Consider the following 13,651-nt stretch of genomic DNA (forward strand, 5'->3'; position numbering starts at 1 on the left):
AAGCACACAAAATTAGCAGACACTCCGGACAAATGTGGACTTTGTTCCCACCTGTAAAATGGATCTAGTCATACTCCCTGACCTTGCAAGGATGGTCTGAGGCCACTTTCTGTGATCACCTGCAAAGTCCTTTGAGCTCTTAGGGAGAAAGGCCCCAGTCTGCAAGTATGAAGGGTGATCAATCTGAAAATGAACAGGAGGAAATTCTTTAACCAAAATGCACTTTACTGGTGGACTCACTGCTTGCCTTCCGAATGTCACCTGTTGCATAAATACATTGCTACAAAGGTAACAACTAGGCATAAAAAAAAAATTCCTTCTATTCCCAAAGGCAAAATAGCTCTGCGGTGTGAAGATACGACTCTCACCTGACATTGTGCCATTAGTTCAGCTGAAGAGAATTGCTCATGGGCAAACAGAAGACAGTGATGGATTGGGGATTTTTTCTTCCACACAGGTGTTTCTGAGTAACTTTTCATAAATCCTCATAGATCAAAACACAGGGAATAACTTAATCATGTTGTGTTATTAAAAAAGATTTACTGAATGCAGTACCAAGTGGGTTAATTGGGTGGTCTTTAAAAAGCTTAAAATTGCTGATTTTTCAGTCGTTCTGAGGTGCCTGTCCGCAGTGAGGATGTTTTTTAATCCATGTGTGTTAGGAGTTATTACCCTGCAGAGAGGAAAATGTAGTTTTGTGGTTGTTGACATGTTGTCATTTTTTAAATTACTGGTAGATATCGCATGCTACATAGTACAGCAAAGGAAACTGATCTGCATAGTGTGTTGAGTAATGGACTGATACGAGTTAGGAGGAGACAAAGATTATCTGAACCACATTATTGTCACAATTGTTAAGCAAAACCAGTAGGCAGCCTAAGGGGAAATTATAAGGCAAATATCATTGTCTCAGCATTGCCCAAAGGGGAATTCTAGTGAGCTTCACTATGAAATTTATCTGACAGAATTCCAGAAAGTACTTATAATCACAATTTTTTGTATATTTAAGATAGTTTTGCAAAAGTTTTTTTTTACAATAGACTCATGAAAGCTCTTTGCCATAGAGTCTTTATTTCTTTGATGAAAGTGTGAACCAGGGTAGTCAAATAATGATACTTAGCACTTACAGGAAGCAGGTTTTTTCATCTTCAAAACACTCTACAAACCGTATTTAATTGACCAGTCTTCAGAACTCCCTTGAGGTAGGTAAGTAACTCCTGTGTGAAGTAGGTAGGTAAGTATTGTTATGACGAAAGGTGCTAGGGCAGGTGTGTTCAGAATCGTTGTTGCATAAACAGTCTCTATAAAACTTTCCATGGAAGAAGTTATCCCATGTAATAACTGCATCTGGACAGTCGTTAAGGGAACAGTGTAGGCTGAATCACTCTCCCTTGTCTGGGTGGGCTGTAAAACCTCTCTTCGGGTTCTTTCATATTGCAGAGTATCTGAATAAAAGAAGGGCCTTTGGCTAGGCTCACCTTTCAAGACCATGTGGTCCTAGGGAATCTCCAGGAGTAAAGCCCAGGGGATGGGGAAGGAAAAGGGAACAGGAAGATGTCAAAGGCAATGCCGGGAAACCAAAATTCCAAGCCTGTGTAAGTCACTGGTTGCACTTGGGTCTCCATGTCAATAGAGTGTAAAGTCTCGCCCATGCACATGCTTAGATCAAACCCAGGAGAAATCACTCTGAAAAGCATGTCATGCTCGACGCTAAGTAGAAAATGTTTCCCTCTGTGCCACAAAAGATAGGGAACATGTTCGACCTAGGCTTTGCAGCGAAGAAGAGCACATTCACTACATCCAGCTTTGATTCACAGTTCTCTCACCCTTTGCGACAGGAGCAAAACACAATTCAATCACAAATACCTCTTGGAACATTGTAATCACATTATTCTGCGAGGGGGGGGGGAGAGGAAGGGGAAGGATATTAGAAAAATACCTGTAAAGGAGGTATGAAAGTTACTAGCTTATGCTTTGCAAGCTAAGGGCCACATTGTGCCGTTGTTCCTCTCTGAAGGCGTGGGGTTTTAGCAGTCAAGTAGAGGTTCTCTGAGCCATTCTGCTTGTATGACAGATGCAGTCAAAATGCCCAAGGCAGCAGCGTAGCGCATGCACTAATTCTGCTGTTGAAAGGCGCAGCATGCTTTCTCCACAGTGCCGCAGGCCAACAGGGGTACAATGCAGCAGAGCTTCTCTGACCAGGCTGGCTATGTATCCTTAAGGCCATGGTGGAGAGCTGAGTGGGAAATGGTTTTCCCATGCCATGAAACTTTTCAAGATTTCAAAACTTTTCATATTACACAATGGGATGAAATTGAGACCATGTGAAGTTTTATACACACACACACACAAATGGACAGTTTGGTGATTAGGGCGCTCATATGGGATGTGGAAAAACCACGTTCAGATCTCTGTCTGCTGTTCTCTCACATCTTAGGTGTGCACCTTGACCACCAGCTATTGCTGGGTCTAGGATGGGTCAGTCTCTGCTATTCTAACTATTAAATAGTCACCAGAGCATAGAATTGAAACTGGATCATGGGTGACTGTCCTGGCAATAGAGACAGTGTCTCTCTGGCCCCATAACTACTTAATTCTTTATACCGAGTGGAAGAGCGCCAACAGGAGAGATTGAGAGACATCCCTTTCCCCCCAGAATTGCTAGTAACTCACTGTTTAGGACACACCTGTGGGTTGTGAAAGGACCAAGTTGAAGTCCTTGCTCTGAATCAGACAGACTGCAGATTTGACCCTGGGCCTTCTACATTCCAAGTGAGTGCCATGGCCACCAGGTGGTTGGCTTGTCTGGGATTGTGCTCCCTTTTAAAAAGTGGTCTTTTGATGCATTGGCATTTTCTGACAAAAAAACATTTTGATGAAAAATGCCTAGCTCTACTGCTGAGTGTGTAGCTAGTCTCTTCCTAGCACTCAAAGAGGCACTAGTAGTCAGTAGTTAGCTGAGACCTTGAACAGGAGCCCAAGGTTGAGCGCAAAGGCACTTTCTGCAATGAGACCAACTCTCATAATATTTGATGTTTTCCTTATAGACCGAGCTCCTGGAATCCTGTGATTTTTGTGAGAATCTCAGCTTGTATTTTTTTTTCAGTGTAAGTTTCTAGCCTTTGTGTTTGCAGAGAGAAGCTTGAAGCTTTGGCCCAATGCTCACAAACCAGAAGGCGAACAAAAGGAACCCCAAATATATTATTTTTTAAAACCTCCTGAAGAAGAGCTCTGTGTAAACTGGAAAGCTTGCCTCTCTCACCAATGGAAATTGGTCCAATAAAAGATATTACCTCACCCACCTTGTCTCTCTATGAGTTTTTTAAGCCACTCTCATGACTTTTGGGGACCTGACTCATAATTTCTGAATGCATGGGGTTAACAATACTCTTTCTACGCCCTATTCCTCAAAGCACCAGAGTATAGGGGCCAGCCAGATTATATAGATTATATGGGGTTGTATTGTTTGCTTCGTTTACCCTGGTAGATAACACATTTACAATAGTGCATGCGGGGGGGGGGGGGGGATGGAATTAGGATCCCAAGGTTCTATTTCTAGGGAGACTTTCCAAACCCAGATACCAGTGGGGGAGGGGAGAGGTGCACTAAGGCCATGTTGTGATTAAGTGAAGGGATGGAAAAGAGAGGATGAGCAGCACTAGATCCACGAAAGCCATTCAAGTCACTAATATCCTCTGGCCTTGAGAAAGGATTTAGCGAGAATAGGTGTCAAGTGTGGGAGTGACTGCAAATGTATAGTTATAGTGTGTGAGTCTGTGTGTTAGCCATTGAGCACGTATAAATGTTTCCAGAAGCCATAGTACATGCCGATGGAGCTAAATGCTCATGCAGTTAACAAAAAAGGCTCTGCTTTCTCTCTGTCTAACTGAACTCCTCCCTAAAATATGGATTCCTCCCCGCTTCCTCTGGTGGGCTATCACCAGCACCCTGAGCGGGGGGCTCGATTTGTCCCCAAGAGAACTTGGCCCTATGTTTTCACCACAGAATACACCTGTTATATTTTGGAACATGAGATCAATTGGGCACGGGAACTGGCCGGACGCGTTCTATTGTGTTAAAATATGGCTGAGATTACGAATGGAAATCGACACTTGTATCTCTTACCTTCTGCTGTGTGTACACCAAAACCAATCATGTTTCCCGGAATCTTAAAGTTCTGCTGCACGCGCTGTTTAGCCGACCACCTCTGCATGTATGTGACCAAATCCCTGTGTTCTGAAAGGAGGTTTGTGGGAGCAGACACAGAAAGTGTGAGAGAACAAAGAGCTACCAGAATGGGATTCCCTGCTTATTTAAGGTACACATCACCAGAATAGCAGAATGCCTCACTGTCTCTTGTGATGTACCCTCACAAGACCCCTGGGAAATAGGACAGTGCTATTATCCCAGTTTTACAGATAGAGAGCCAACGCCCAGACCCTCAAAGGTATTGCCATTGAAATCAATCAGTTAGGCACATAAATACCCTGAAAGATCCGGGTCAGGGAGACTGAGTGAATCTTCCAAGATCATACAGGAGGTCTGTGGTAGGGAGGGGAATTGACCTCATGTCTCCCAGGTTTCAGGTTAGATCTCGGGGGGGGCAAGGCCCAGATATCTCGGAAAGGAGCAGCAGCAGCAGAATGGTGGTGATTCATACATTTTGAGCTTTTGGAGGTAAATACTGAACCGTGCAGCTGCCAGCGACAGAGGAAACTTCCCATTCAGTGTGGGAGAGGCGTCTGCTAGCAAAATGTGGACAGAGGCCTCAACATGAGCTAAATTAAAATAGAACAGGACTTACTGACATAGACTAAGTCAGTTCTGTTCTGTTTTAATTCAATTCGTGTTGCGGCCCCCGTCCACATTGACTCAGGCTTCTAGGGGTAAAAATAGCCATCTAGACGTTCCTGTTCAGGCTTCAGAGCCTGGGTTCCAGCCTGAGTGGGAATGCCTACCCTGCCATTTTTAGCCCTGCTGCCCAAGCCCCATGGGCCCAAGTCCATTGACCCGGGCTCTGAGGCTCAGTGCCATAGGTTTTTCTTTGCAGTGTAGACATACTGTACCTCACTGTGTTGATGACTTTCTAAGAAGTAAGACTGGGAAGTTCAGCAACAATTTAAATGTAGTGGGTCAAGTTCTGCTGTCATTTGCATTGCTGTAAATCCAGAGTAGTTCCATTGCCTGTAACGGTGTTACTCTAGTTTTATACTCTGGCACAATCATTTTGCATTCATACTGCCCACAGACTTCATTTTACACTTGCTAAGCACTAGCCTTTCTCCAGCATAACCACCCAGCAATATTGCTTCTGGAAAATGACCACAAAACCTAATCCCTTAATCCCGTTGAGCAAGCTTTTTAAATGGGCAGGAGATGTAGGATAGCCAACCCTCCAGGATAGTCATGGAGTCTCCAAGACATACGGATTAATTTTAATTAAAGATTAGGTCATGTTATAAACCTCAAGGAAAAGGGTCCAACCCTACAGGAGAGTTGTGTCCATTTTCACATACACACACAGCTAGATTCTGATCTCAGCAGCACCTGTGTAAATACAAATGAAATCCAAGGTCTTGAGAGAAATATATTCTGGATCTGGCCCATCTACTGTGGTAGCTAGATATTAGGGTGATGAGTCCATCAGGAATGGAGGCAGGATGACAGATACTGTCACATGAAAGTGACTTCAGAACATGCTCCAGTAATTTACCGGCAAAGCATTTGCTGAATTAAGATTGTCTGGTCTCCGCTGCTCTATACTCTAGCCACTGCTCCAGATGTCCAAAGAGAACAAACATTTCCCACATCCCCCTGTCTGGGAGATTTCCCCTATATCAATTTCCTTTGCAACCCCTGGAGTCAGAGGCCTAGTGGGGGTGGTATGAAAGTGTGCAATCTCTCTCTCTCTCTCTTGCTCACTCTCTTTCCATAAGTTACTTAGTAGAATAAAGGTCTGGAAGACTCTTGTGTTCATGCAGAACCCCATAAACTTGAAGGCCCCAGGCAAATATGTCTTGCTTATTGTTTTATTTGTTTTTACATGTTTTTAAATTAAAATACTTTTTAAAGTGGAGCTGTGCTACATAGGGTTACTAATATAAAGTGCAAGGTGGGGGCATAATTAATTTACATAAAATAAAACACACATAGTTTTACGGAAAACAGTGAGGTACAGTATGATAGGCCAGAATCTGATCATATATAAACCTCAAGGAGCTCCACTGACTTCAGTGCGGGCAATCTGGATTGGCAAATGAAGCCAGAAATGGGTTGCTTGGACCTGCAGATGGAAGGATCAATTAGAGAATGTCCACTTTGCAGGTTTGATCCCTGTTGCAGAACTACTTGTGTGTTGTTCTGGTTAGTTTTAAATGTGCCAAATGTTGGATCTTTTACTCTGAATCTTGGCATATTATTTCATGGGCCAATTGTTCTCACTGTCAGGAAGCATTTACTGATACATGCCCTGATCCTGCAAAGCACTTAAGCACATCCATAGCTTTACTTACCTAAATAGTCCCATTGAAGTCAATGGAATAGAAAGATGAGATAATGAAACTTTTGGAAAAAAACAAATCACGATTTTTCCATATTTTTATCATTTTTTTTTCAAACTGTTTATCAAAGTTATTTTCAAGTTCATTAATTATTTTTGTTTCTTTTCTGAAACTGTAAAGTAAGAAAAAATGGTTTTCAGTAAGTCAAAAAAATTCAATCATTTCAAAACCAATTCTGATAATTTAGATTAAAAATATTATAGAAAAATTGCAGGCAATGGAAAATGCATCCATTTGGAACCTCCCTTTTTTGTGTGCAAAAATATAAAGTTGGTTTCCTTGTTTTTAACCGGTTTCAGAGTAGCAGCCATGTTAGTCTGTATCCGCAAAAAGAACAGGAGTACTTGTGGCACCTTAAAGACTAACAAATTTATTTTAGCATGAGCTTTTGTGAGCTACAGCTCACTTCTTTGGATGCATAGAATGTTTTTAACCAGCTCTATTGTTTGCATATTAGTCACTCCATTCTATAAATGATGCTGAAAAGATAAATGGAAATGGATAGAAATTACCTATTTATAATATTATGTAATACACACATGGGAGGTGTGTGTGTTTGCCTACATGTGCATTCTACCTAAATCTCTATAACCGTCTTTCTCTTGCCTCCTTAAATAAGGTTGATTAGAATTTTGCACCACAGAGACGGATACTCTGGCCAAGGTTTTCAAATGAGGGTCTAAAGTTATATTATATGATTATTTATTATATGTATCACTGTAGCCCCTAGAAGCCCTAAACCGGAGCCAGAACGCCATTGTGCTGGGCACTGTACACACGCACAATAAAAAGTCAGGCTGTGCCCCAAAGAGCTTACAATCTAAGTATAAGACCAGAGCCACCAGGTTGGTACAGACCAATGGGCAGGTAGATATTGATGAATGGCCTCATTTTCAAAGGTGGTGAGCCCACGGAGTATTTCCCATTCGTATCAATGACTGCTTAACACTTCTGAAAATGAAGCCACCTATTTAGGTGCCTAAATTCACACCTAGAAGCTCTCATTGCTTTTATATATAAATTAGCATTGTATATTTTGCTGTATTGGACAACCAGCTTCCCCAAAAAGTGTTGGACTTAAAATGCAACAGTTAATTCATTAAACCTCTATTAAAAAAAACTGAATAGCACTTATTCCAAACACTAGCCTTTGTTGGCAGCAATTAGAAATGCAATCACATAAAAAAAGTTACAACAGCAAATCAGGGCATAACCAACAAGAGAGGAAACCCCAAATAGCCCTCTCCCTTCCCCTAAACACAGGGGCTGTGCAGTGGTGTTGTTCTATAATATGGAGCATCAATTTCCTTAATGAAGAAAGATGCCATTTAAAGAAATTGGGCTTATTATGCCCTAATGACAAGCATAATTAGGAATGTCTGTCTCCGAATAGAGGAAAAGTTTTTGTTCACCTGAGCACACTGCCATCCCTGACCCATCCAAGTAATTCAAACCCTGGCTGAATTGGACAGGGACAGGTATAATTGGCCCCCCCCGGTCTCTGCTGCTTCCAGTCGTGCAATTACCATAATAAGGTTGTCTGTAGAGGGGTCAGTAGCTAGCGGCCACTCTGGCTGGAGCCTTCTAAGACTGTCAACAGAAGGAGAACAAGGAGTCCATTGGGTCACAGAGGAAGACTAAATGAATGCTGGTAATTGATGTAGTGACAGCAGTGTCTGCCATGAGACAAGAGGAGTGGGCAGTAGCAATGAAAGACATGATGCCAAAAAAAAATAAAATAATAATAAGAAAAAAAAAACCACAGGAGTTTTTCTTTACTGAGATGAGTGGCACAGAGGGACGTTAATGTGGTTTTAAAGACCATTGATTAATATTGTGCATTTGCATAGTATCTCTCATAGCAAAGCACTTCATGTGCTGTACAGAGACAGCCACGCAGTAATGCCACCACCTTTGAGGTGGAGGATGCTGGTAAAAACTTGGATCAACAGTGCTGGGAGGACAAATCCTTGCTCTTATCAAAATGTCATGAGAGCTTTAGGACTTGATTTTCGGCCCAGCCTTCCTATTTCCCGCTCCCCTCACCTCCCCGCCCTCATTAAAAATTGTCTTCAGGCACACACTCATTTTGGTCTCTAAGCGTCAGTAGGGTGGAAGAATGGGCTTGTGGGTAAAGCTGACTTCATGATGTGCTCTTGGAGTCTGGTGGGGATGTATGGGAGCTGCCTTCATGAAACGTGTTCTCTGTTTAAAGATGTGATTCAACATGCACATTTTGAGCTTCATAAATCCAGGTGGTTTGAGATTTAATTTGAACACAACCTTCCGTCGCTATGGTCCTGTGATAGATTTTTTTTAATTAAACATAGTCTTTAATCAATTAAATGACAGCTGGAGGTGTTGGCTTAATATTCTAAACAGCTCTCTTGAGCTATCTATACTCCCTAGAAACACAGGTTCAGATCCCAGCAGGGAAGCTTCTGTCTTTTATCCTTACTGGCTGGTTCGATTGAGTTCCATGTCATTTAATGCCTAGGCCTTTTGAGTCAGACTGAGGTCTGCCGAAACATAAGAGCCAGACTTTCAAAAACAAATCTCCCCCTTTTTATCAATTTGTATGCCATTTAGATGGCTAAATACCTGATTATTCTTTATTATTATTTATATTGCAATCACACCTAACTGAGACTAGGGCTCCACTTTTTTGGGATTGTAATCGCTTCAGGTCAGCGAATATCTAAATAGACTAGACAAAGCATGGGAGAAAGAAAGCAATTATTATTTCCATGTTGTGGGAGGGTGGATCTAAGACGAAGGAAAATTATGTGATATGCCCAAGGTCATACAGTAAGTCTGACAAGGCCAGAAACAGAATTAATGTTTTTACTTTTAAACTGAGTACATTTGATGTGGAATTCAGTGTGAGACAATCAACAAGGACCCCCACAATGATGTTTTTACAGAGTCACGCCTCAAAGCAGAACTGCACTTTTAGCAATATCACCCCACTGCAAAGTATTCATTATTTAGGCATTTTACAGGTGGGTAAACTGAGGCACTGAAGTTAAGTGACTTGCCCAAGGTCACGTGGGAAGTCATTAGCAGAAATGGGGAATGAACCCATCCCCAGACTAGTTTCCAGTCCACTGCTCTAATGATTAGAACACGCTCCCTCAATTCAATGACCAAGCCTCAACATTGGCGGCCTGTGTAGAACCTGCCTGAGGATAAACTCACCTGTTTCATGTATCAGTTTCAGACCTCACCGCAAGCTGCAGTGCAGCTGAAGACAGGAGCTTCAGTTTCATAAGCGCCTGAGTCTATCTGCACACACAGGTCCAGATGTGCGGTCAGAGTAAGCTGGTGTAGCACAACCAAAGTCAATGGAAGTCTGACAGTTTACATCATCTGAGGATCTGGTCCATAATATATGATATTTGTATTCTTTGTACAGGTGAATCTTGACGTAAAGGAAGAAATCTAACACAGCATGGTGGTTGCCACTGGGAATTGAACCAGCACTTTCCCAAGCAGCAAGCACATGCCTTTGCAACTTGAGTTAAAGCCAGCCCATCTAGCTAATATTTGTAACAGTCACATCCACTGAATGTGAAGGCACAGAGAGGGACACAAAACACTGACCAGAGGGGCTACAACAGCACACGGGCCACAGATTTCACATCGTTAGTAATCACAAGGTTCATGATCTGAAGTCAATAGGAGTGACCCTGCTGATTTCTATGGGCTTTGGATCAAGGGCAAGCTGCATTGAGAGCAAATTCCTACACATAAGAACGCAGGAAAAATATACCTCCCTTTAGCCTTTGCCCCAGAAGACCTCAACACCTATTCATAGGGCCTGGGCCTGTCACATACCATGCAAGTTGCTGATAAAGGTGAACACTGCAAGGAGAAAAGAGCTGCCCCTGGATGTGTGGACGAGCACAGAACAGTTGTGAAGAGTGCAACTCGGAGCATTGCCAGGTCCTCCAAGAGCACAGGCAAGGGTGAGACTTAGTGGAAGGAAAGCAGGGTCAGAGGAGAAACGTTGCAGTTCATGGCCCCCCTGCTAATGCACCAGAGCATAGCGTCAGTTCCCAGAAGACTGGGATGCCTAGAGTTGTGTCCAAGGGGATGCAGGGAAAAGAGAGGGCAGGAAGATGGGCGCTATGCCCAGCATCAGATGGGGACATAGCAGCAGGTCACACATACAACTGCATATGAGGAGGGAGGTGGCCAGATATCAGGGGGCAGAGCCAGAGGTGCATCCTAGACTTGGCCCCACTCCAGTCCTGAGGGCAGGTCTGCCACTTACTGCTGACCGGCCAGCAGCTTCATAATGTGTCTTCCCCACCAAGGGTGGGTGATTAAGTGTGTGCCAAGACATAGCTTCATTTATGTGTAACAACCACAAGGAGGGCAGGTGGGGAACGACGTACAGATCTTGCTTCTCCTCTGCTCCAGTGTAGTTCTAATCTACATAAGCAGCAATACCCTTGGCACACATCAGGTGGACCTGATGTCATTTAAAAAAGAGGCGAAGGACATCACAGAAATGGCCAGATAAGGCATCCGAATAAGCTGTGGAATCAGCAAATAACAGGGGGCGAGGGGAGTGTTTCTAGCCTTGCCGGTATGTAGCCTAAGCAAAGAACACGCTGGTGTTGGGCTCTTCTCACTGCATTACCTACAAGCCTCTAGTATTTTCAGGGAGAAAACTTTAGAGAGGCTTCTTATTCAGACAAAAATGGGACAGAAGTACAGAAGAACAGCCATACTGGGTCAGACCAAAGGACCATCTAGCCCAGTATCCTGTCTTCCAACAGTGGCCAATGCCAGGTGCCCCAGAGGGAATGAACAGAACAGGTAATGATCAAGTGATCCATGCCCTGTCGCCCATTCCCAGATTCTGGCAAACAGAGGCTAGGGACACCATCCCTGCCCATCCTGGCTAATAGTCATTGATGGACCTATCCTCCATGAATTTATCTAGTTTGTTTTTGAACCCTGTTATAGTCTTGGCTTTCACAAAATCTTCCGGCAAGGCGTTCCACAGGTTGACTGTGCATTGTGTGAAGAAATACTTCCTTTTACTTGTTTTAAACCGGCTGCCTATTAATTTCATTTGGTGACCCCTAGTTCTTGTGTTATGAGAAGGAGTAAATAACACTTCCTGATTTACTTTCTTCACGCCGGTCATGATTTTATAGACCTCTATCATATCCCCCTTAGTCATCTTTTTTCCAAGCTGAAAAGTCCCAGTCTCATTAATCTCGTCTCATACAGAAGCTGTTCCATACCCCTCATCATTTTTGCTGCCCTTTTCTGAACCTTTTCCAATTCCAATATATCTTTTTTAAGATGGGGCGACCACATCTGCACGCAGTATTCAAGATGTGGACATACCATGGATTTATATAGAGGCAGTATGATATTTTCTGTCTTATTATCTATCCCTTTCTTAATGATTCCCAACACTCTGTTCACCACACTCTTACACAGGCAAAATTCCAATTGATTCCACGTTGGGTAAGGACTGCAGGACTAGAGATCCGGTGCTCTTTTTCATTTACCCCTAGGCCTGGAATGGATGAAAATATTGCAGCTGAGTAGGTTAAATGACCCATCATCTCACGCTTGGGAAAGCTCCTCTTCCCGCCCCCAGAACTGCAAAACACGTCTTTCCCTATGGAAAGAAAACTGTATCGGCAACAAAGAATGCAGGCGTGGAAATGACTCCTGCATAGCGATGAGCTACACAGAAACTCTGGGACTGCATCTACAAAAGCATAGGGCTATGGTGCCTGAAGGAGCACCAGGGCTTCCCAAACACAGCTGCACTGTACACAGTTGTTTTGCCAGGGGAACGGCGCTATGACAAGAGTAGACGCATTTGTGTAGATTGCAGGCATTTGTGGGGGTTTTTTTTTTGGCCTGTTCCAAAGAAGCTTTGCCAAGTTAGAAAGAAAGACACATGAGGTAAGAATGATGGGAAGATGACTGCAGCTGATCCTTTTTTCTCTTTTGCGAATCAAACATTCAAAAAGTATTTTTATACATGCAGTAATAAAATTTGTAGTTCAGCAATGCATAGAGATCTCAGCCAGAGATTGGAGGGCCACTGAGCTAAGAGACTATTCAGGGAGCAGGCCACCCAGTATACTAGGCACTGAACACACAATGAAAAGACAATCCTTGGCCTGATTTGTGCTATGTTTTTCCTATATGAAACTACCATTTCACTAGACAAACCTTTATAAGACAGCCCTTCCTATATATCGAATGGCTAGAAACATTCAGTGCTGGAAGAAGGCCATATGAGGTTTTCTGTATTCAGCCTCTGTCGTGACTGTGTTTTCATTCCATATGTAGTAATTTAAGTAAGTTCACTAGGAAGTTTCTTTCTTACTTTAAGCAGCGTTTTGAGTCACAATTCAGGCCTGATTTGGAGACATTTCTTTGGATTTCGAGGTCACAGTTTTCACCCATAATTCACTGTGGTGCAATGAATTGTGCACGCGATTCCTAGCGCTGTGATACCTGAGCACATGATATGATAAACAGGTAGTTGGACCCCAGAACTGAGATTTTCAAAGCTGCCTAAGGGATTGCTCACTGGGAATATCTGCGGTTGCTTTTAAATCCCACCCCAAAATAATATGAATTGCACACACAGTTTACTGTGCCATCCAGGTGATGGCCTTTTAAAATTCAGGGTATCAGTATTCCCTGTATATGCATTTTAATAAAAATTGTTTTAAAATTATCCTATAAAGGAAGAAGCTTGGAAGAGGATTTATTATGCAACATGCTGAAGATACAAAGCAGCCATGAATATGTATTTAAAACTCAATGAAAATCTAACAATGGACTATTTAATGGCTTGGTCAGTATAGTCACCTGATTTGAAGATGATAAAAGGAAATAAGGGAGAACTGAGGACAGAAGTGGATAAAACAATGTGCCTCTGCAAAGAACAATTGAAGCAGTGAAATTTGGACATCAAGGCATCTCCTATTTGTTAGACTGTGCTCCAAATACAACTCTTTGAAATGGGACTAGATCAAAGTGCATTAATGAACTGTTTATGCACAACAACAGGATCCATGTGGACAGATAGTCTGTGGCAG

The sequence above is a fragment of the Mauremys mutica genome, chromosome 1 (assembly GCF_020497125.1).
Source record: "Mauremys mutica isolate MM-2020 ecotype Southern chromosome 1, ASM2049712v1, whole genome shotgun sequence".
NCBI lineage: Eukaryota > Metazoa > Chordata > Testudines > Geoemydidae > Mauremys > Mauremys mutica.